Source organism: Pteropus alecto, unplaced genomic scaffold (genome assembly GCF_000325575.1).
Source record: "Pteropus alecto unplaced genomic scaffold, ASM32557v1 scaffold177, whole genome shotgun sequence".
Taxonomy (NCBI): Eukaryota; Metazoa; Chordata; class Mammalia; order Chiroptera; family Pteropodidae; genus Pteropus; species Pteropus alecto.
In genome coordinates this window covers 7,580,178-7,603,052 of record NW_006442207.1, presented here as the reverse complement: position 1 = coordinate 7,603,052, position 22,875 = coordinate 7,580,178, and positions in this window count along the sequence as shown.

Genomic DNA, 22,875 nt, shown 5'->3' with positions numbered 1-22,875 from the left:
GTATTCCCATCTATAAAATAGAAATAACACCTGTTTTTATGCTGTTGTAAGGGTTAGACATAATGCTAAATCAGGAAAAAGAGGCATAATCTGGAAGTGAACTGGTTTATGAAAGGTAGCCAAGGACAAGGACTTGACCATCTCATGCCCCCTCTTGACCTCAGCAGAGAAAGTTCAAAGCAATGGCACATCAATCTGGGAGCAAAATATCTGAGATTAGCACCCAAATCAGAAGCTATGTAATGTGCTTTGTTTTTTATATTGAGATATAATTGACACATAGCATTATATTAGTTTCAGGTATACAACACACACATTTGATATTTGCATATATTGCAAAATGATTGCCACGCATAGTTACAATTTTTTTTCTTGTTTTTTCTTTCGATGTCAATCCAAAAAAATCATCACCAAGACCAGTGTCAAAGAGCTTACCACCTGTGTTTTCTTCTAGGAGTTTTATGGTTTCAGGTCTTATGTTCGAGTCTTTAATCGATTTAGAGTTGATTCATGAGTATAGTGTAAAACAGTGGTCCAGCTTCATTCTTCTGCATGTGGTTTTCCATACATTGACTCATTAATGAAGGTTTGAGGAACATCTTTCACTGGAGAATGGGATTTTGATTTGAAGGCTGGAGATGATGAGGTATTTTAAGACCTACCAACGCAGTGGTCATAAAAAGGTAAGATGGACTGAACTAGCCAGTAGTGGCCTTATCAGGCTGTGGTTCTCTCTAGCCAGCTTCACCTAACCTTCCTTGCTGACCCAGAATGTAGCCAGTCCTCAGAACGGGATTAGATCTGGCAAACAAAAATATGAAGAAACACGGGATATAGCACCTATTTCTCTCTGCTTCTGTCTCTCCTCCTCCTGTTTCTTCTCTCTGTCTGTCTGTCTGTCTCTCTCTCTCTCTCTCTTAAATGCTATTGAGTCCATATGGTGGCAGAACACAATGACCCCTTAAATCTGATATGTTATTTTACGAGTGCCAACACAGGTAAAGACACTCTGTACAAATTTCTAAATCCTAATTCCAAATTCCTAGGAGACAAAAATAATTGAATCAACTCGAATTGAGGAGCAGACACTCCACTACAGTCAGAGGATCAAGGTCACGCACAGTCACCAGCCCACACCTCCGCATCAGGAGGCCAGTGCCAGTGAGGAGATCCAATAAAAGGAAATTAAACAAGAGCCACAGACAGGGCTAAAGACTGTAGCAAACCCATCCACCTTTTCCACTATTCAAAGGACTATGAGTGCCTCCCACAGATGTTCCCATTCACACATCAGGTCAAGTGAAATGGAGTCAAGGTGACAGTGCCGGACACAAAGAAAAGCTAAACTGGAAGTAGTTAGGAAAATAACTCCATGCACCATGATCCACTAAACGGGCTCATGGAGACTCCTCCATCACCCATCCCCTACTTCCATTTCACCACTCAAAGCATTCCATTTTTAATTTGGGTAAGAATTTTTTAATCAAAGGTCATGCACAAATATCTTGACTCAGACTACAATGCTATAAAACGAAATAATGTACCAATTAATAAATCTTTTCTCTCTATAACTTCTGCATTTGAGAGTTTATCAGCCTTTCCATAACTGAAATAATAAATGCAAGATTATTTCTCAACACATAAAGCAAACTGCCAGCTGACATTATCTGTAGTATCCACCCTTCCCTCCCCTCCCAGTTGCACAGATAAATTCTGCTGTCATTTTTACAGCAGCTCTTGTATAAATCTGGATATTTTATTATTTGAGATTTTGCATTGACAAATGCCCAAAATTAACTCGTTTTATGTTCTTGCAAATCATCATGCTGGGGTAATGAAGAATGAGTGTTTGTGACAGGGAATGGCTAAGCAGATGCTACAGGGAACATCGGTCATCCTCTGTCCTCTTCCTAACTGCCTGAGCCCTCTCCTCTATTCAATTTCTTTCCTGAAGGCTCAGGTATGACACTGAGTTTCTAGAATAAAGGTGGCTGATGGGTTACCACTCATGAGCTGACTCTACTTAAACGGTGCTCTCCAGGCTCTGTTGAGAAGAATTCTGAGGTCTGGTCTCAGCTCAGTTGCACAGAGCACTGGGGTTGATTCGTGATGACTGTCGTGGGTCTAGAAAGGAGGAGAGTCAGCACACATGCCAGATAGGTCCTTCCCCTGCATCTTTTAAAAAAGACCAAAGGGCAAATAAGAGTTTATAACCTAAACTAGAGATCAAGCCTCATGGAGCCTGGTGTCTGGGAGAGTACTGTTGCTACTATGCTGGCACTAAACTATGTGAAATATGGTTCAACGTTGATATTCTTGAGAGATATAATTAGAGAATTTTGCAAACCCACAATCTTGGAATTAATCTTAGTATTTTAGTATAAATAGTGAGCCAGGCACTATTCTACATGCTTTACGTGTATTTTTCTTTCATAATCTTGATGACAGTCCTTTGAACTAAGCACTATTATTATCTCCCTTTTGCAGAAGAAACAGCGTAGAGACATTAACTAACGTGCCCCGATGACAGACCTAGGTCAGGCAGTCTGAGTCTGAGTCAGTGCTCTTATCCCCTGTGCTGTACAGACTCCAGAGCGTAGGGAACTAACAGTAGCTGAAGTTGGATGCCAGACAGTCAGATAGGGGCCCTCACTAGCTGCATAATGTCCTCCTTCCCACCAGCCTCATGGCTAGCTTGACTCAGTCCTGGCTAGGCACTTTTCACACATTGCCTCATACTGAGCTCAAAAAAAAAAAAAAATCCTATAGGATTGCTGTGATTATGCCTAAATATGCACATGCAGGGTTGCAAGCAGGTGGTCCGAACTGTGAATGCTGTAGACATAAGCTCCAAGAAGCTATTTCGTGCCAAGTAACTCTTACCACTACATTTAGAAGATCAGTACCTGGAAAAGAACACAATTGAGACAAGTAGAAAAAAAAGTATAGGGCCTTATTTGTTCCCAATGATGAGACCTTTCAATAAAAATGCAAAATTGTGGCGTGCTAAAGAAATCTGGATGTAACAATGAGCTAAACTTGTTTTTGTTTAGATCATATCAAATCCCCCTTCACTAACTGGTAAATATTTTATGGAACTCATTTGTGTTTATAATTTACTATGTACCTCATTTCTTTTCTGTTTGATTATTTTAAAGTATCTCCCTTAGGAACCCCATTCCAAAGGAGCAGGTTAATCAGGACATTGGATCATGATAACAAGACGAGAGCCTGTTTCTAGCAGTGAGAGGAATTGCCAGAAAAAAAAAAAAATACACTAGGCTTTTTTCTGAGAAAGCAATTAAGTCATTACAGAAGCAAACACTAACTGAGTAAAATTGTATTCTTAGAAATGGGTTTGAACTAAAAGAGATGGAGCCATTTGAAAAAGGCATTCAAGATTTTTTGATTCCACCCAAAAAAGTAAGCATTAGCTATAGCCTCTTCTATTCCAAGTCCCTAAGCATTCCCAAAATCATATTATTAAAAAGTATAATTCTTGAATATAAGAAAAAGTGGACCTCAATGGATGAGAAACCACTACGCATCCTAAAAAGATGAAAAGCAGAGGAAATAGATTGAAGAAGGAACCAAAACCCAGCAGACCTCAGACATGGGCACCTGTTAGGAGTGGTTCCTGCACAAGCAAGTGAAAAACAGAATCTCCAAAGCTGTTGCATTAGAGGGTGGTTAACAGTTTATAAGAGGATGCCCTGATTTATAATGGGATTTAATTGTAAGATTCTTTAAATGGGCTTCTCATGTCTCTAAGTGTTTATTAATAGTACTAGGTAGTCAGGTAGAGAAGAATCTGAGGAAGCTTAAAAGAGCTTAGAACTAAAGGGTAATCATATTGATCCACTAAGAATCAATATGAAACATAGAGGTAGAATGTCTGAAGCGGTAATTAGCGTCAGAAAGAAGCAAATGGTTTTGACTTACAAGAGTTCAGCCTGTGACTAAATCATAAATGGCTTCAGCACAATAAGACTTTATTTTCTCATGATAATAAAAAGTCCAAGGATAATATTTCTCTCCCCAAGTGGCTTGACTCAGGAGTCAAATGACATCCTCGCAGTCTCTCTTCTCTGTGGTGGCCCCTTGCTCATCTTACCATGACAAGATGGCTGCAGGACCTCCAGCCAGCTTCTGTTTATTCCAGGAGAAAAGAAATTGCATGTCTCTTTCATGGTCACCTCAGGCAAGTCCTAAGATTAGTTCTCATTGGTTCAAAGACTATTCCTACATCTAATTATTTGTGGCTAAAGCAATTGGCTCAGGCCTAAGGTCACATGTCCTCCCCTGGAGCAGAAAGTGGGCTCAGCCTCATCCATAGCTCACTCTCTGATTTGACAGCAAAAGGAAAGGCAATAAAAGCAAAAATAAACAAGTGAGACTCCATCAAACTAAGAAGCTTATGCACAGCAAAGGAAATCAACAAAATGAAAAGATGACCTACTAAATGGGAAAAAATATTTGCAAATCATACATCTGATAAGGGATTTATATCTAAAATATATAAAGAACTCATACAACTCAATAGAAGAAAAAAATGTAAAAATGGGCAGAGGATCTAAATAGAAATTTCTCCAAAGAAGACATACAAGTGGCCAATAGGTACATGAAAAGGTACTCAACATCACAAATCATCAGAGAAATGCAAATCAAAACCACAATGAGATACCACCTCACACTTATTAGAGTAGCTATTATAAAAAGACAAGAAACAGCAAGTGTTAGTGAAGATGTGGAGAAAAAGAAACTCTTAAGCCCTGTTGGTAGCAATGTAAATTAGTGTAGCCACTATGGAAAACAGTATAGAGGTTCCTCAAAAATTATAAATAGAACTACCATATGATCCAGCAATTCCACTTCTAGGTATTTTTTGAAGGAAATGAAATCATTACCTTGTAAAAATATCTGCACTCCTGTACTTATTGCAGCATTACTTACAATAGCTAAGACATGGAAACAACTTAAATGTCCATCGATGGATAAATTGGTAAAGAAGAAGTGGTATATATATAAAATATAAAATTAAATATTAAAAAGAACAAAATCTATCATTTGTGACAACATGGATGGATCTCGAGGGCATTATAGTAAGTGAAATAAGTCACACAAAAAGGCAATTCCAATATGATCTCACCTATATGTGGAATCTTCCCCCCCAAAAAAACCTATAGATACATAGAACAGATTGCTAGTTGCCAGAGTTGCAAGGTAGGGGGTCAGGGAAATGGGTAAATATGGTCAAAAGGCATAAACTTCCAGTTATAAGGTGAATGAGTTTCTGAGATTTAATTAGAACATGGCAACTATAGTTAAAAATAGTATATTGTATATTTGAAAGTTGCTTAGAGAGTAGATATTAAAAGTTGTCATCACAAGAAAAAATTTATAATTGTGATGAATGTTAATTAAACTTATGTGATAATCATTTTGCAATGTATACATACATCAAATCATTACATTGTACTCCTAAAACTAATACAATGTTACATGTGAATATATCTTAAATTTTAAAAATTAACTTAAAAAAACACAATTTCTGTGAGTAGGACAGCTGGGGGTCTCCAGAGGGAAATGAAGATCCAAAAAATTTCTTTACCAAAAAAAAAATGGAAAATGAAAGTTGAGTAGCATAAAAAAAGAACAAGGGTTCACTAAGCTGAGCATATACATGAACTTCCTGGGTTACAGTTTTGGCATAAAGCTAGAACCACACAGGATTCTCAAACGCACACCTGGGACAGGTGCTTTCATGCCTTCCACTAGCAGTGGAATGTTTGCCCTTGCTACAGTACAGCCACCAGAAGACTCTCCCACATAGCAAATGCCTCCAGTTGCCATTAGCATCTTGCACTGAGAATTCCAAGCAGATTCTTCCCAGGCTAAATCTATGTGTAGCCTGCCTACGATGCTACTTCACCACTAAGCGCCATCCCCAAGCTGTGCAGACGAACAATACTAACCTGGTTAAGAGATAAAAAGAGGAAGGGCAAACTTGAATTTTCTCATGTTCCAAGATAGAGTGAAAAAAGCATATAAGTTACTCTTGTATGGATTTTCCAAGTGATCTGGGATTTAGCATAAGAACAATTCAATGATTCAATGCTGCCAGGAAAAAGAATGTGATTCTGTGTTTTAGTCTTATTTAAAATGAACAAGACTGCCAGTTCCTATTTCAGTAGCGGAATCTTAGAAAGCTAAGCTTTGTGGGTGAATCCTACCATATGCATGGATCGCTGCAGAGGTAAGTCTTATGTTTCCAGGGCTGTGGTTTCTTAAGACTAGGTTAGATAGATAAATGTAGACAGGTAGATCCCTGGCTTTTGTCTTCCCTACTTTTCACTTCTTCCTTCTCTTTGTAAAGGGTTTGGTTATTCTCACAAATGCTGCATTCAGTCTTAGCTCAGTTTACCATCTATAGAGGCCAAGCTGGTGACGTGGGAAGTGTGAGCCCCATTCAAAGGCACCAGGAGATCAATCCCATGGTTGCTATGTAGCAGTGCAGGCCGAGAAGTGCAAGATTTCCAAAAATCCAAGAGAAGCCATAAATCCATAGTTTTATGTGAAATCTTTTGACTGTTTAAATACTGGCCCGTATTTTTTTTAAAAAAGCCTTTGCATATCAATAAAATATCTAGAGGACCCTGGCTTAAGACATACACATATATAAGTAGAAAGTCATATTGTTAAAAAGATGCCTTGTGCTAAGGTAATAGGAGGTAGATACTAGGTACATGTACTTGGGTGATTCAGTTGACCTCCTAGTGCTTCCATTTTCTAATCTTTAATATTTCAGCTTTACCGAGACAATTGACATATAACATTGTATAAGTTTAAGGAGTACAATGTAATGATTTGATGTATGTATATATTGCAAAATGATTACCACAGTAAGGTAGGTTAAGACACCCATCACCTCACATAGTTACAACTTTTTTGTATGATGAGAAATTTTAAGATTTACTCTCTTAGCAACTGTCAACTTTACAACACAGTACTGTTAACTATAGTTGCCACACTGTATATACATCTCCAGAACTTATTCACCTTATAACTGGAAGTCTGGACTCTTCAACCGCCTTCACCCACTTTCTGTACCTTCCATCCCTCATCCCTGGCAACCACCAGTCTGTTCTCTGTTTCTATGAGTTTGGTTTTTGTAGACCCTACATATAAGTGAGATAATAAAGTATTTACCTTTCTTCGTCTAATTTATTTCACTTTGCATAATGCCCTCAAGAGTCATTCAGTGGCACAAATGGTAGGATTTCCTTCTTTTCATGAATGAATAATATTTCATTATATCTCTTCAAGATAAGGGTTTCATTTCCTTCAATAACATACCCAGAAGTAGAATTTCTGGATGATATGGTGGTTCTATTATTAATTTTTTGAGAAACCGCCATACTGTTTTCCATAATGGCTGCACCAATCTAATCTTTAAAATGAGTCTGATGGAAGGAAATTGGGCTTGGTGTTGTCTCAGCCCCCTACCCCCATCTCTGTCCTACAACTAAAAATCTTGTATTCTCATATCAAAAGTCTTGGTTTGGGGCAGGTGCATTATGTTTGAAGAGGTGGGAAACGTATTAGAAGATGTGAGATTCCTTTTGATGCACTTTTGTCTACACTTGCCAAGGGAAATAAGGATTGGAAGAAGAGAATGCTAAACTCCAAAGGTGGATCAGCAATCTGAGAACAGGATAGGCACAACAGTTGGGATTCCAGCCATGGGGATATATTTGGCAGGGCATATATAAAGCAGATGTTGAAATTTGAGGACTGAAACTTTGGTGCAGGATGTATTTTTTTAACAAAGAGAGTACTCTAGGGGATGTGGGAAGTGATTTCAAAATATCTGGAGGGCTGTCAAATAGGAAGAGGAGTAAATCAATTCTGCATGTCTCCAGGAGTGCAGATAGCATCAACAAGAAAAAAAAGTACTAGAAACATCTTTTGAGTACTAGAAGCATTCTGAAAGCTGCCAAATATGGACAAGTTTGCTTCAAGTGGTAGTGAGTTTACTGTCTCTGGAGGTATTTAAACAGATGCTAGAAGGACACTTGGTAAAGATGTTGCAGGAGAGGTTGGAATATTAGAAGTTGGAGGTCGGATGAATGAGGAGACCCTCAGTTTCATTCGAGTCCGTCAATATTCCAAGTCTGAGTGCTCATCAAAACCACCTAGGAAATTAATTCATCTGGATTAAGCAGAGAGATCCTGATTTACCAGGTCAAGAAAGAGCCTGAGAATCTAATTTTAGCAAGCAATCCCAAGTGATGTTGTTGAAACCACCTAGGCATGCTATAATTTGTTTTCAGTTTGCTTATCTCATTACATTCTCACCCATCCCTATGTAGCATGTGTGAATTTTCACATAAAGAAATCGAGGCTTTGAGAGGTCATGTAGTCAGTGAGTAACACAGAGGAACTGTCAGATATATTGTACTCCAAAGCCTCTTAACCACTACATAGACACCAAAACCGCAAAGTGTTTCTCACCTACAAATAAGGCCTGCTCTTAAGATCATGAGTTCTGGGGGGACACGAAAGAGGGCCCCCAGGAAGAAAATTGTACCTGCTCCAGGTCATTGAGTACCTCTCCTATAACGTCTTGAACAGAAAAGATGTGATCGATAGTCTCATGCCTCACTCTTCAGCTCTGAGGTGGCTTCTGAGAGTATATGAGTGTCATTAATTCAAAGGACAGGGCTAAGGCGGAGGGGGAGAGGGGAGAGAAAACCTGAAAAAAAAATATTTTCCAAGTGGAATAATATTTATCTGATCAATGCCTTGAGCTGACTATCCATGTTTAATGAAACCCTGATCTCAGAGCCACACAGAGTTTTCTGTAAGGAACTGTTTGGGCAGGAATGTGGTAAATACGTAAAAGAAACCCAATAATACAAATACAATCAGAGTGTCCTGTTTCAGAGGTGGGATAGTGCCAGTGGTGTTGTACATTTCTATTTCAGATGCCTCCCCAGCTGTGGAAAGGCAGAGCCAGTCCTTTGTGATGATGAGGCAGCTCCGTTCACCTCTTTAGTTTATTTTTCCCCGCAGGATAAGACAGTGGAAATAAAAAAAGTCAATTTTCTTTTTATCTCAAGCAGATTGAATTTTGCTAACCTGAAATGGGCTCTGGATAAGTAAAGGTCAGCCCAGCTTTAGATCTTTTGCTTCATTAACAAAAAAATCTACACCGGCATTGTTGCTTCCAGCTTTTTTGCCAGAGATATTTGGAGATGCCATCAGCAGGGCTCGATGAAGCATGCATTACGCTTCCAGAAATCACAGGCAGCTGAGGCAAGGCCAATTACTACTTATGTTAATGCATAAGTAAATATATTTCATCTTTTAAATACCATACTATTAAGATAAGGAAAATTACTTTCTGTAAATAACAATGGGACAATCGTGTTATCCAATTCTGCTTATTCAGCTATTTTGTGTCCTTCGGAGAGGCGCGTCAACGAAGGAAGCCAGATGCCTCTGAGACATGCTGTGCTATTTCTCTCTTTCTCACAGTCTTAAGCTATGTTGCTATTCTCTTCATGGCACAAAATATGTGTGGGATCTTTAGAGAAATTACCTTAAAATTCTGTCTACAAATATAATCCGGAGAGGGAAAAGGAGGAGAAATCAGAGAGACCAGTCAGGCGACTGCAGTGATGGAACAGAATAGAACAACAGAACCAGAAAGAGGCGAATGAGACAGTGGCTTGTTTCGGAGGCAGGTTTTGTGCCAGTGCCATGGTCACATCAGGAATAAGCAAACAAAAAAATGAGGTAATGAGAGCTTGCTGAAAAGGGACTCAACGAACATTTGCTAAACCGAATAAAATTTGGCAGCTCATCAGGTAAAGAAGTTAAAGCTAATTTTAAGTTTGAAGTTTACATGACTATAATATTAATGGTAGGAAACACAGATTTAGGAGTAGATAAAGACCAAAGTTTCTTTTTAACTAGTTGGCTTCACCAATAGTTGCTCTTATTACTGCAAATCAAGAGATTAAAAAATATATATATATATCCGGTCCTCAAATAACATTGCTTAGTTATAACTGGTTGCTCTTATTACTGCAAATCAAGAGATTAAAAAAAAAAAATACATCCGGTCCTCAAATAACATTGCTTAGTTATAACTTTAATGAGATTCCATAGGAACGTAATTCTTGTTTATATCAATTAGCCTATAATAAAATTGGTTTTGTTATATGTCATTTCACTTAAAGTCACAGAACCTATTGATGATAAGTGAAGACTTGCTGCATATAAAAACACATAAACTATAAATTGTGAGATATAATTTTAACATCAACCAGCTACCTTTGAGGAGATGTCATCATACTATATAAATACGGTATCCATATTTAAGGAAATTGGCAGGAAGCTTAATACACTAAGGTCTTTTAAAAGTGTGAGCTGAAAATCACAGCGTGTAATCTGGTAGGTTTGTAAGGTGGAAATAAAATCCAATGGTTATGTAGGCAATAGATAATCGTTATTGTCAATTTTTTTCCCAGCCCATGAACTGTTTTCAAGGAGAATAAAATGATGTTTTAGGATGGTGTTCAGTTGGAAAAACAAAAACCATATTGTTTCAACAGAATGAATTTAACGGCAGAAATTGGTAAGGTTATTACAAGGTCTTCAAGGAAGAGAAAGCTAGGCTTCTCAGACAGGACGGAAGGAAAGGGTATAAGGCAAAATAATGGAAAGGAAGCAAAAATGAGATAAAAATAGATATGGAGAACTAAAATCTGGGTTTCATACAAGCATGCAAGCTCTTGTTGACAAATAATTACACCAAAAATTGCCAGGTAATCTTGAACAATCAGGAATGAGGGCAATTAAAATTGGGTGTAAAAGCAAAGCAGTTTGTAAATGATCCTTGGTTGGCTGAAAAATTCTGATGAAACATTTGGTGACTGTATTTTTAAAATTTAGTGCCTCAAGAAAATTCCCTGATTGATGATCAAGTTCAGGATTCTGAAAAAAAAAAAAAAAGTAAAAGAGGCAGGAAAACAACCTTCCCTACAAGAGAAACAGCTTCAAAATTGCAGATACTTCCTCTAGGTTAAACGGCGTATTCTTAATCCTGTAGATAGTGATCTTTCTAGAAAGAGCAATGTGTCCAACCCAATGAGGGCTGTTCTGAAATCCTACTTTGGAAGATGAAAAATGTGAAATGGGTCCCACTTTCAATGTCACTCATGGAAAGGTAAAATTTGGCTGATTCAAAAAAAAAAACAGTAAACATTTTTATCTCCTTACATTTGCCCTAAATGACAGCTTCTCGGTAGCAAGATTCTTTTCATTAAAAAAAAAAATTTATCAGTTAGCATTTTGTTGTGCATGCAGGATTTCCTGAGTTTGGAACCACGTTAAGGGGCTAGAATCAAGTCAGCTGGTGGTGCGATTTTGGGTTCGACTGAGTCACATTTGTTTGGATCCAGGGTCCTGTTGGGTGCCTGTCTTACCAAATGTGTTCACATGTCCGAACTGCTATGACAAAATGCCATCAACTGTGTGCCTTACACACACAGTTGTGTATTTCTCACAGTTCTGGAGGCTGGGAAGTCCAAGATCACGGCACCAGCAGATTCCATGTCTGGGAAGAGCTCACTCCCTGGTTCACAGATTTCACTTTTCACTAAGTCCTCACTCGGCATAAAGGGCGAGGGAGCTCCTGGGAGGCTTTTTATAAGGCTGCTCATCCCATTCATGAGGGCTCTGACTTCATGATCTCATCACCCCCCAAAGGCCCCGTCTCCTAATACCATCGCCTTAGGGGTTAGGAGTTCAACATATGGATTTTAAGGGGACACAAATGTTTAGACCAGAGCACCAGATTGCATGCTGGTGAGTGCTCAGCTGGCAAGATACATCTTTCGACGACTGATCTGGAAGTTGATAGCCTCCATCCATGTGGCCAAGAAATAACAAAGTCCTGGCAACCTTCCCATCTATGGGTACTCATCCTTGTCCCTGCTAAAGATGGGCACTGACATTCCATAACCTCCCATGAGAAGCTCATGTGCCCTGAAAGCCAGCAGTGATAAGACGCTGGCTCTGTGGAGTCAAACATGAGGGAGGCACAGCTCCTGCCCTCGAGATGTTCAGTCTTCTGAGATGGTGTAATGAAGTAGGAGCTAAAATAAAGGTAACCCCAGGTTATGGAAGGGGCATACTGGAGGACTGAGGATGGGGTGGGATGGGGGAAGGCGAGTCAGAGAATATTCTTTAAGGCTTGTGGTTTGAGTCTTGAAATATGAATAGGGGCTTGTGAGGTAGACACAAGAGGAGTAATAAGATTAATACCAAGAACCGATATATGTGAGCCCTCATTGTGTACCAGACACCCACTAAGTGATTTATGAGCAGTACCACCTTTAATACCTCAACATCGATGTAAGGTAGATACGATCATGATTATCCCCATTTTATGGATAAAGGAATGGAAGCTGAGGGGAGTAAGTGGTAGACAGAACTTTCAAACCCAGTCCATCTGGGTACAACACATCTGCACTTAACTCCCTGAGTCCTGCTCTCCATGCAGTCATTGAGAAGAGGGTATGTTAGCCAAAAAGAACAAGCTCTGCGGAGCAGGGAGAGAGGGGCAGCAGAGCAAAGCAATAGAATGACATGAGAAGGACCATGCGCAACATACTATGGGTCCTGGATTTTATCTGAAGAGAAATGGGGGGCCGTTGAATTGTTTTAGTCTGTAAAATGGCAAGATCAGATTTACAGCTTAGATAGCTTACTCTGATGTAACTTAGATGAGTGCATTGGGAGCAGATGAGAATAGAATCAGGGAGACAAGTCAGGATCATCGGGATGAGAAACAAAGAGGGCCTGAGCACAGGCAGGAGCAGCGATGTGTGGAAATAGAGCACAAATCGGAAGCCATGTAGGAAGCAGACTTAAATGGGCTTGGTGTCTACTGGGTTTTAGGGCGAATGAAAGGAAGAATCTAAGATGATTCCAGAGTTTATGGACAGAGAAACTAGACGAATGGTTGTGCCACCCGTTGATATGCAGAATACAGGAAGAGCAGATATGAGGAGAAAAATACGGGAAAGGCCTCCAGACCATCCAAGTGGAGACGCCCAGTGGGTCTGGGATTCAGATAAAGAATATGGCCAGTGGCTGCCATGTTAGTCAGAAGGAGCCCTTTACATATTTACCCATATTTTTTAGAATGGGATATTGAAGAAGGGATTAATCATCAGTTGGACAGTCAGATTTAAGAAATCACAGATTGTTTTTACATGTTCTAAAGCCTCAGTGGTGTGTCTGGTTAATACCTCTGACCATAATTTTGGCTATCATAATAATAATAGTGATATATGTTGGAATTAGATGGCCACTTCTTCAATATTAAAGGGATTTCATGAGAATTTGTCATAAGAATTCAGAGAGACGATAGAAGTGATGAAATGTCCTCAGTATTTTAAAATCTGTGCGAGTATGTGCACATGTGCTTTACATGTCTTATTATGTATACACATATATTAATATGTTTATGTGGCTTGGTCCACACAGAGGAAGAGGGTCATTTCTATTTCCCCAAATGCAAGACTATTAGGAAGCTGCTGAAATGTGGACCTTGAGAAAATGATAACTGTGAGAATATTAGAAGAGGCAGCTGCAGCTCAAAGGTGCATTCCCTCCCCGGCAGGGGCACTATTAGCACAGCCAGAACAAGAGCCCTTTGCTCCCTGTTTTTCCTGTTTGCTTTTATCGTCCTTTCGTAAAGTGATGTAATGACTTTTCATTAATGTTTGTGGGTAATTTACTGTGTGAAACCAAATGAGCACGTGAAGAATGGCTCCCCACGAAAACAGATGTAAAAGTAATCTGCACCGTCTCCTTCGCTCCCAATCCCCTCAACACGCCTAGGTTAGAAAAAGGGATCTGGTTAAAAAATATTAGATATCAGACCACCCAGAGGCTTCTTCACTCGAGAGCTCAAGAGAGCAGGACGGAGAATGGCAGTTTCGAGGGCTTCTGCTTCACCCATTTGGATACATCAGGGTGGACACTAGAAAAGAAAGGGAAGTAGCATTGTCCGGGGAGTATTTTCCAGGCAGAGACTTTCAAGATTATATAATTCTATCAGACCATCTGCCCATTCTTGGGGTCCTAGATACTGTGAGGATAAACGTGGCAGTCCAGAATTCTCCCTACCCTTAAAGATCCTGCCATCAGTACTTGTCAGACTAGACAGAGAGCCTGCTGTCCAATAGAACTTTCCATGATGATGAAAACATTCTGTATCTGTATCTGCCAATATGTAGCCACCATCTACATGAAGTGAACTATTAATTTTAATATAAATAATCACCCATGGCTGACAGCTACAGCATTGGACGGTGCTGGTACAGAGCATTTGTGCGACAATGAGCCTTAGGTCACTGCCATCCTCAAATTTTGCACGTGTATTAGGCTCTCAGCAGCCCACGGCCCAGATCATATCATTGTTTTCTGGGACGTCAGAGCCCTTCTGCCTAAGGCTGGCTCTGATAGATCCCAGCAGAGAAGGCTGGTCAGCTTTCCTGATCGAGGACTCAGAGGTAACCCTCCGCTCAGCTCGGACCTCCTGTCTTTGGTTGAGTTCCCAGAGTCCAGATTCCCTTTGGATTTACTGCCACTGCCATTTCCAGCATCTGCCTTTGTAGTCCATAGATTTCTGAAATGTTCACAAATGTAAACATGTGGTCCCTGCTCTCATGGAGTTCACAGCCCAGTAGAGGAGGTAGAAATCATCAAATGCTCACAGTATTGAGTGGTATTCACAATTGTTAAGTGTAATATGATAAGGAAATTCAAGGTCTGATTCAAGCTTGTAAAAAGAGAATTTCCCCCAGGCTAAGGGGTCTGGAAGGCTCACAACCAATCTGAGAAGCAGAAGCAACTTCAAAAGAGCCAGCTCAGTAACCCCCCGTTGCCCAAATGGAACAGACAAAAAAGGCTTCTGCCCAAGGTAGAAGATGATGGCGATCACATGGCAGGGAAAGAAGGCAAGGTACCCAGCAAGCCTCTGCAACCAACACCTGGCAACAGCTTCACTTTCTCTTGTAGGCAGCTTCTTTGTGAGGCAAGGAATTTATTGTACCTTTATAGCAAATAACTTACTGACCCATTTATGACTTTTGCCAGAATAAGAAGTATTTTCTACTTTGCTCAGCCTATGCTGACAAAAGACTATTTGAAATATTCTTTAAAATAAAGATAAGGGAAGACTCAGGAGTTGGATGAGTTGAAGGTGGGAACAAAACAGAACAGACTGTGCAATTACTAAGACTACTTGAGATTTTTTATAATGCATCTTTCATTTCCCTCTCAGTAGCTACAGAAAAAAAAAAAAGTGGCTCATTTTACTACAAATCCTGTTTACATGGCAGCAACATTTCAAATTTGTTTTTTTGAAAAAGAGGACAGAGAAATTCAAATACTTTTCTATTTTGAAGTATGATCTGCAGGTGTATTTAGATTTTAGGCACAAACACAATAACTGAGAAATGCTCGTTTTGCTGAAAGCTTTCTTTTTCTTGTCTCACATTTACCCTTCTTCCATCACAAACAAATATTATCAAAGACAAACCTGCTGTTATTAAGAAAATGATCCCACTTTGCATAGTGTGTTTATAATGCTCCACCGGCATCTCCGATGTGTGTCCTGGCATGTGATGTATTTCTGATGACATGATTAAAACATCACTTTTGTTTGGTTGTCAGAAAGTGACACAGTGGGCACCTAACTGGCTTCATTTATTCTTCCGTTTTCCCTAGACAGATCCGGGATAGAAATTTTAAGACATCCAATATTTAGCATACTAATGAAGATGCCAGCATAAAGACTGCATTTTACGGGGGGAGAAAGCATATTGACCCCAGAACAAAACTAATACTCACCATTTAAAATGAAGAGCCACATGCATATGAATGAGCAGACTGTTGAACTATTGCGAGGGAGAAGCGTGAGCTCCCACTCCAGAATGAAAGTCTAAATGTATGCTACGAAGGTGAAACTTTTCTGAGACTGTGGCTCTTTACAGAATAACGAGAGTCTGAGTTTCTAGAAGATTCACTCCAGGCTTCTCTCAAACAGAGAGTTGTCCAGGATTAAGTGGCATTCAGCCTATCAACACAAAACCACTCCACCCTCATCAAATTGAAAAGGCTTCTCACTCCTTAAGGGTGGGCTATGCAAAGCGACTCCCTCCCAAAGAGTACAGGATGAAAAGGGGGAAACGAGTGACTTTATGGTAGAGAAACTTGGCAAACCATGAGAGAAACATCAGACAAATCTCAACTGTGGCTCGTTCATCAAAATTCCTGACCAGTATTCCTCAAACCTGTCAAGGTCATCAAAAACATGGAAAGTCTGAGAAACTGCCCAGCCTAGAGGAGCCTGTGGAGACATGACAAATAAATGTAATGAATCCTCCTCAATGGGATCAAGAAACAGAAAAAAAAAAGACATTAGGTAAAAACTAAGGGAATTGGAACAAAGTATATATTTAGTTAATAATAGTATCAATATTGGTTCATTGCTTACAACAAATGTATCATACTAATGTAAGATATTAATATGGGAGATTGCGTGTGGGGCATATGGCAAGTCTCTGCACTATCTTTGCAATTTTTCTCTAAGTCTAAAACTGTTCTAAAAAAATTAAATGTATTTAAAAAAAAAAAAAACGTAAGCACTAGTGACTTTGCAGGAATGTGGCTGATTTCCCTCACGTAAATCTAGAGAGAATTGGGGGGATTGTAATGCTACCTGTGGCCCAGTAAGGTTTCTTTTCCAAGAGCATTGCCATAGATCTGAAAGTACTATTTATCCACAAGCCTTTGTGGTATGAGGCTGACGTGTAGACCCAGAAAGATGCCTTCTAATGACCTCCCTGGAAGGCAATCTTTTTCAGCTACTGTCTCACCTGTGATGGCTCTCAACAGGTGAAATTAGTGAACACAGAAGGTATAACTCTTGAGATTTGTTTTCTTCATTTGCCTGCCATTCCATGAAAATGATGGAGGATGTTGCCCGTCAAAGACTGTACAACTTTCAGATCAGGCCACCGTCCCTCTGGAAAGTCAGCGTGGCCCTGTGAGGAGAGCCAGAGTGAAGGAGGTCGGGGATGGGAGATGCTCTCCCAGCCTGATGCTGATGGTTACACCTAAGCACCTGACACTCCATCTTCTCATCTCTATTAATGTCAATAAAGAGTCAATAGATTTTCCATTGTGTTTCCAAGGAAAGTTTGCTTTCAGTTAATATTATGATTGAAAGTAGCAGATCTTAGTGTTATTGCTTTATTATGTTTCTCTCTAATTTTATTAGGATGACCGTGTGCTGCATTGTGGGGTGTACAGAGTGCAAGGAGCCTTAGTGGTTCAGAAAATCTGCTATATCCTGGATTCAAGTTGACGTCTATGGACCCAGAACCCCAGAACCCAGCAGTGAATAAACCATCTCTGCCCGGAATGAGAGGTAATCTCATGTTCTACAATCACCGGATCCTCTCTCTGGGGTTGTCTCTCCTTTGACATGGGGGCTCTGGATCTGCTTGCCTTGTTGCCAGCCTTATACCCACCTGACCCTCCTGTGAAGCAGTCTGACTTGACCTATAAAGATATGATTTAGAAAGAGTGAGCAAAGTGGCTCAGATAGAAGTTCCCATGGCAGGAGGGAGTGTGACAAGCATGAAGGAATAAAGCAGTGTGATCGGTATACTTGAAGCCAAGGGAGAAAGTAGAGTGTGGTGTGAGATGAGGCTGGAGAGAAGAGCAGTGGAAAAACCACACAAACCCTTAGAGGTCACGTTATAAATTTTTATTTTATCCTAGAAGCAACGAAAAACCATTAAAGTGTTTGAAGCTGGAGCAAAGAAATGATGTGATCAGATTTGCTTTTGTAGCTAGATTCCGTCAACCACAATATGGAACACTATTTAGATTGGGAGGAATATAGATTAGTGAAGCCCACATTAGGAAGCTCTGGCACCTGTCCTGGCCAGCACCATAGTAACCTGGACTAGAATGTCATTGGTGGAGACTCGTTCATTCATCAAATATTTATTGAGTACATCTATATACCACATCCTGTGTCAGGGTCTAGAGATGCATAGAGGTAGAAAGATTTCAGCAATAGTTAAGAGATAAAATAGACAAGACATGATGATAAATTGGACATGAAATACAAAAAGAGAGAGCTGTTGAAATAATTTCTAAGTCCCTGACCCATCAAATACAGAACAGATAGTGGAGCTGGAGGAAACCCATGGGTGGGGGAAGATTGAGCATTTGGACGTGGACATTTTGAGTTTGCAATGCCTTTGAGACACCATGTGCAGATATCAGTGGAACAGCAGGGTAAGGGATTTCCCAGCCCAGGGGGCAGGTGTGTGAGTCACCTGCATCCAGCTGGTAGAGGAAGCCTCCGGTGTGCTGAGAGCTTTCAGGACAGACATGTGAAAAGTGTGAGAAAAGAATGGGGCTTAGGGCTGACCCTCAAAGGACAACCAGCACGTAATGGCTGAGTTTAAAGGAAGATGAGTCTGAAAAGGAAGCCAAAAGAAAGGAAGAACAGCAAGAAAAATAAAAGGAAAATGGGGCAGTGTGGAGTCATGGAAACTGGAACAGCAAGAATTGGTCAATAGTGGAAAATTCTGCTGATAGGTCAAGTGAGAGGAAGACTGAAAAGTAATCACGTGTTCTGTCACATTGATTGCATTGGTGGGAACAGTTAGAGAATAGTGGAGGGGCAGTAGCCCAGTGGGAGTGGGGAAGAGATGCGAGGCAGAGTGAGAAGGTAGAGAAGGGACCTTTGGCTGTGAAGAGAGGGGGAAGGTGGGCACCTGGAGAGCATCCCTACTACAGCTTACAGCTTTGCTTCGGCTCTGACAGTCTAAGATTCCCACCTCTGCTTCATAAAAAGCACACACACTCAGACCTCAGGCTGTCACAAGGGGATCCCAAGGGCGCAGCTCAGAGCATCCTCTCTGGCTCTGAAATAAAGGTGAATATACTGCAATTGTCAAATCATCTCAGGGAATAAGTGCCCAGGAAAGCCATGGCCCACAGTCAGGAAGTTGTTTGGAAGGGCTTCAAGGATGAGAAAAAAAATATTTGACAACTTACGTCTTTATTAACAAAATCACTATGTGAGTAATGTTTCAATATGAGCAAATGTTTCTATTAATGCAAGCTCATTCACAAGTAAAAAATCCAGTTTTACGTGGCAAACAATGGTGACAGATCTCTGTTCCTTAATAATTCTTTTCATTAACAGAAGCTGTCTTTGTCCTGATGCATTAATTCACCGAATCCTGCCATTCAGAATCCTGCCAGAAGCAGGCATGTATTCCTTGCGATCCCACAAGCCTTGATTTCCAAAAGTTCCTTTTTCTTTTAGTGCTTGAGCTTTATGGTGGTCAAAGGTTGCAAACCGTCATTTGGCATTTTTTGATGGCATTAATTTAGCATCCGATGAGAAAAACTAACCGCCCCCGTCCAGGTAATGCACAAGCTCAGAAACTAATGCTGGGGCTGAGATAGGAGAGTCTTTATAAAGGCAGCAAATGTGGCTCAAACACGGAAATCAGGCTGAGAAAACAGCCTCCTGACTGTGCTCGGGAAGGAAATACAAGGCAGGTTATTGATGCATATTAGACCAAAGAGGGGCAGCTGATAGTGGCCACAAGAATAAAGTACTAATCATAATACCAATAATAGTCCCCATTTATTAAGTGCCACGTACTGTGGCCCATGCGCTGTGCCAAGGGTTTTGCAGGATGGACTCATTTGTTCAATATGGCAATCTCATGAATTGTTCAAATCACCCAACTGCTCCGAACTTCAGTTTATAAATCTTCAAAGTGGAAATTACAGTGATGACTGAGGTCACAAAGCTAACTTCAAGTCTTAGAGACACATTTTAAACCCTGGTGCATCTGACTCATGAGAAAAAGTTTTTTAAAAACTGTGCCGGGGGGAACTGGACTAGAAATGGAGAGATCTGGTTTTTCTCGCACACATTGCTGCAAACGAACTGTGTAACTCAGGATTAGACAGGTAAAATAACTTTTTTTTTCCGAGTTTCACGTCTATTAAATGGGGAGTTGGAGTAGGTGAATTCCCTCTTCCTATCTAGAATTAACACTATCGTTCTCATTGGGCTTCCTCTCTAGAAACGGCTTGAATTATGGTTTGTAAACCTCTAGTAATAGAGCAGTTTTAAGAGATGGTCCATGCTGGTTCAAGAATAGAAAAGAGTTTGTGCCACAATCATTGTGACGTTGCAAGATTCAGTAACGTTTTTGAAGTTTCAGCTGTACTAATCACATATATCCATCCTCTCCTCTCAGCCCTAGCCAACTGATAACAGAAAAACAAGAGCCAAATAAAGCACATAACAGAAGTACATGTAAAGAACTGCGAAAGGTCTGAGATTTTACACTGCTTGCAAGCTAACAAGTTATTCTGCTAGAGTTTCATAGACGCTTACAGAAACCCCAAGACTCCTGGGTCAGAGGCAAAGCAGCATGAGCTTCATGTTTGCATCAACTCTCCTTGTCCCCCAATTCCTACAGGGACGATGCAGAGCAGCCTGAGTCAATGCTGTGTGTACAGTGGGTCTGCATCATAGCTGAGGAACCTCAAGTTTAGGAAACCCTAATCTTTTATAAGGAGTCTATTCACAAACCTACCCAAACGTTGCCCCAAAGGGAAACATTATCTTTGTTATATTGGGCACCAAACAAATCTTCCCTCTGCCCTCGTGGGTGATTCTATCTATTCCAAGGTCATTTGCCTTATAAATATCCTTGAAAAGATTGTTCCAAACAAAAGCTGATATAAGATATGAAGAAATAGAAGAGACCCATTGATAATTATTGTTACTCAACCATGTAACAATACTTAAATATTTTAAGGTAGACACTAAGAAAAATTTTATAATCCATTATAACCAGGATGTGGATGGGAAGGAAGCAAGTCAAGAGGAAGATGAGGTAGGTATAGTGATTTCACCACTGTTCATAATAAGGAGTCAGTGGTACTGGCTGAAAATTCTAAGAGTAAAGATTAAAAAAAAAAAAAAAAAAAAAGCCCAGATATACTTGCAACATGAGAAATAAGGCATTCAGCATCATTTATAAAAGCAAAATGCCTACTTAACTGTGAGGTTTCAGCTGAAATGTCTTTTCCTTGCAGAGGCCCTCCCTGAACACCAGACCAGGTTTGCTGTCCTTGGTATCACTTCCTGTAGCTGCCAGCGTCACACATCTAATTAGTTGTAGAGCTGGTGCCAAAGTCAGTGTTCTCAGTGGCTCAGCTCTGCTGGCCACTCACTGATGCATCTAATTATATTCCATTCACAACTGATAGTACATCATTTTTTTTTTGTCCTTGAACTTTTTGTAAATTCAAGCCTTAATTCTCCAATGCTTTCCTAAGATACCCCGAAAAATATCTTATGTTTCCAGAGTATGGCCCCCCAGGACCAAGCACAAAACAAGCGCCCCTTAAAATCATTCGGTACCTGATATTGAACATAAAAAACATCTGGGAAGCCCAAGTAAGTGCAGATCAACCATACCGAGTTACAGTCAACAAGTAACAGACTGAAGGAGAAAAGCCAGGACTGACTCTATCTCTTAGTCCTAAGCACTAGATCATTATCTATCTCTAATGAATTATGTGTGAAATTTCTGCGAGTATAAGGGGAAGCCACATACAGACCTGGAAATAGTTTTAAAGGGTGAATAATGCATGCTCTATATTTAATCCATGAGAATGCAAACGCAGATAATTGCACAAAAGAGGTCAAACTCCCATTCCTAGCAAGGAAGCTACTTTCTGTCTTCTCACCAATAAAGGAATCACTGGTATATATTTTTAAACATCTAAGCAGCACCCCTGGGATCCATAAATTCTGTTTTTCTCTGATCTTTTCATTGAAAGCCATTCTCTTAGTCATGCATGTAATCACATATATAAGCAATGCTAACGATTTTGTAACCTTCTGAAAAGCAGGCATCCCTGCTATAGTTCCTATAAAACTGGCTACCCAGCTGCAACTAGAGGAAGAATAAATCTTACCATCCTGGTGAGTCTGTGCAGCTGAAGCCAGGATAGAGATAGCTCTGACAAGACGGAATCTTTGACAGCATAATTTTAACACTGTCAAATCATTCAGCTTTTTTCTTAAAACTCACTTAATGCTTCACACAGATATTACTTTTGCCATCAAATATCATTCCGGAAAAAGTTATAAAATATGAAATCTTAGCATTTGCAATAACATGGATGGACATAGAGGGTATTATGCTAAGTGAAATAACTCAGACAGGTAATGACAAATACCATATGATTTCACTTATATGTGGAAACTAAGGAACTAAACGAACAAACGAAATGAAAACGGACTCATAGATGCAGAAAACAAATATGATTGCCAGATTGCTGGGGATTGGGGCCTTGGTGAAAAACCGAAAGGATTATTTTGTAACTGGTAGGGATGTAAAGTACGGCATAGGGAATATAGTCAATAATATTGTAAGAACTATGTATAGTGCCAGGTGGGTACTAGACTAATCAGGGGGATCCCTTCGTAAATTATATAAATGTCTAACCACTATGCTGTACATCTGAAACTGATATAAAATAATATTGAATGTCGACTCTTGAAAAATAAAAAATTTTTACATTAATAATTTAGGAATTTTTACTATTTTTTTAAAAGCTAATACAATACATACACGAAATGCCATAACCAGGTGGCCCTCTTACCCTGGGAATTTTATGTGATTGCTTCAGTCAGCATCATTAGCATCGGGCATCAGAAAG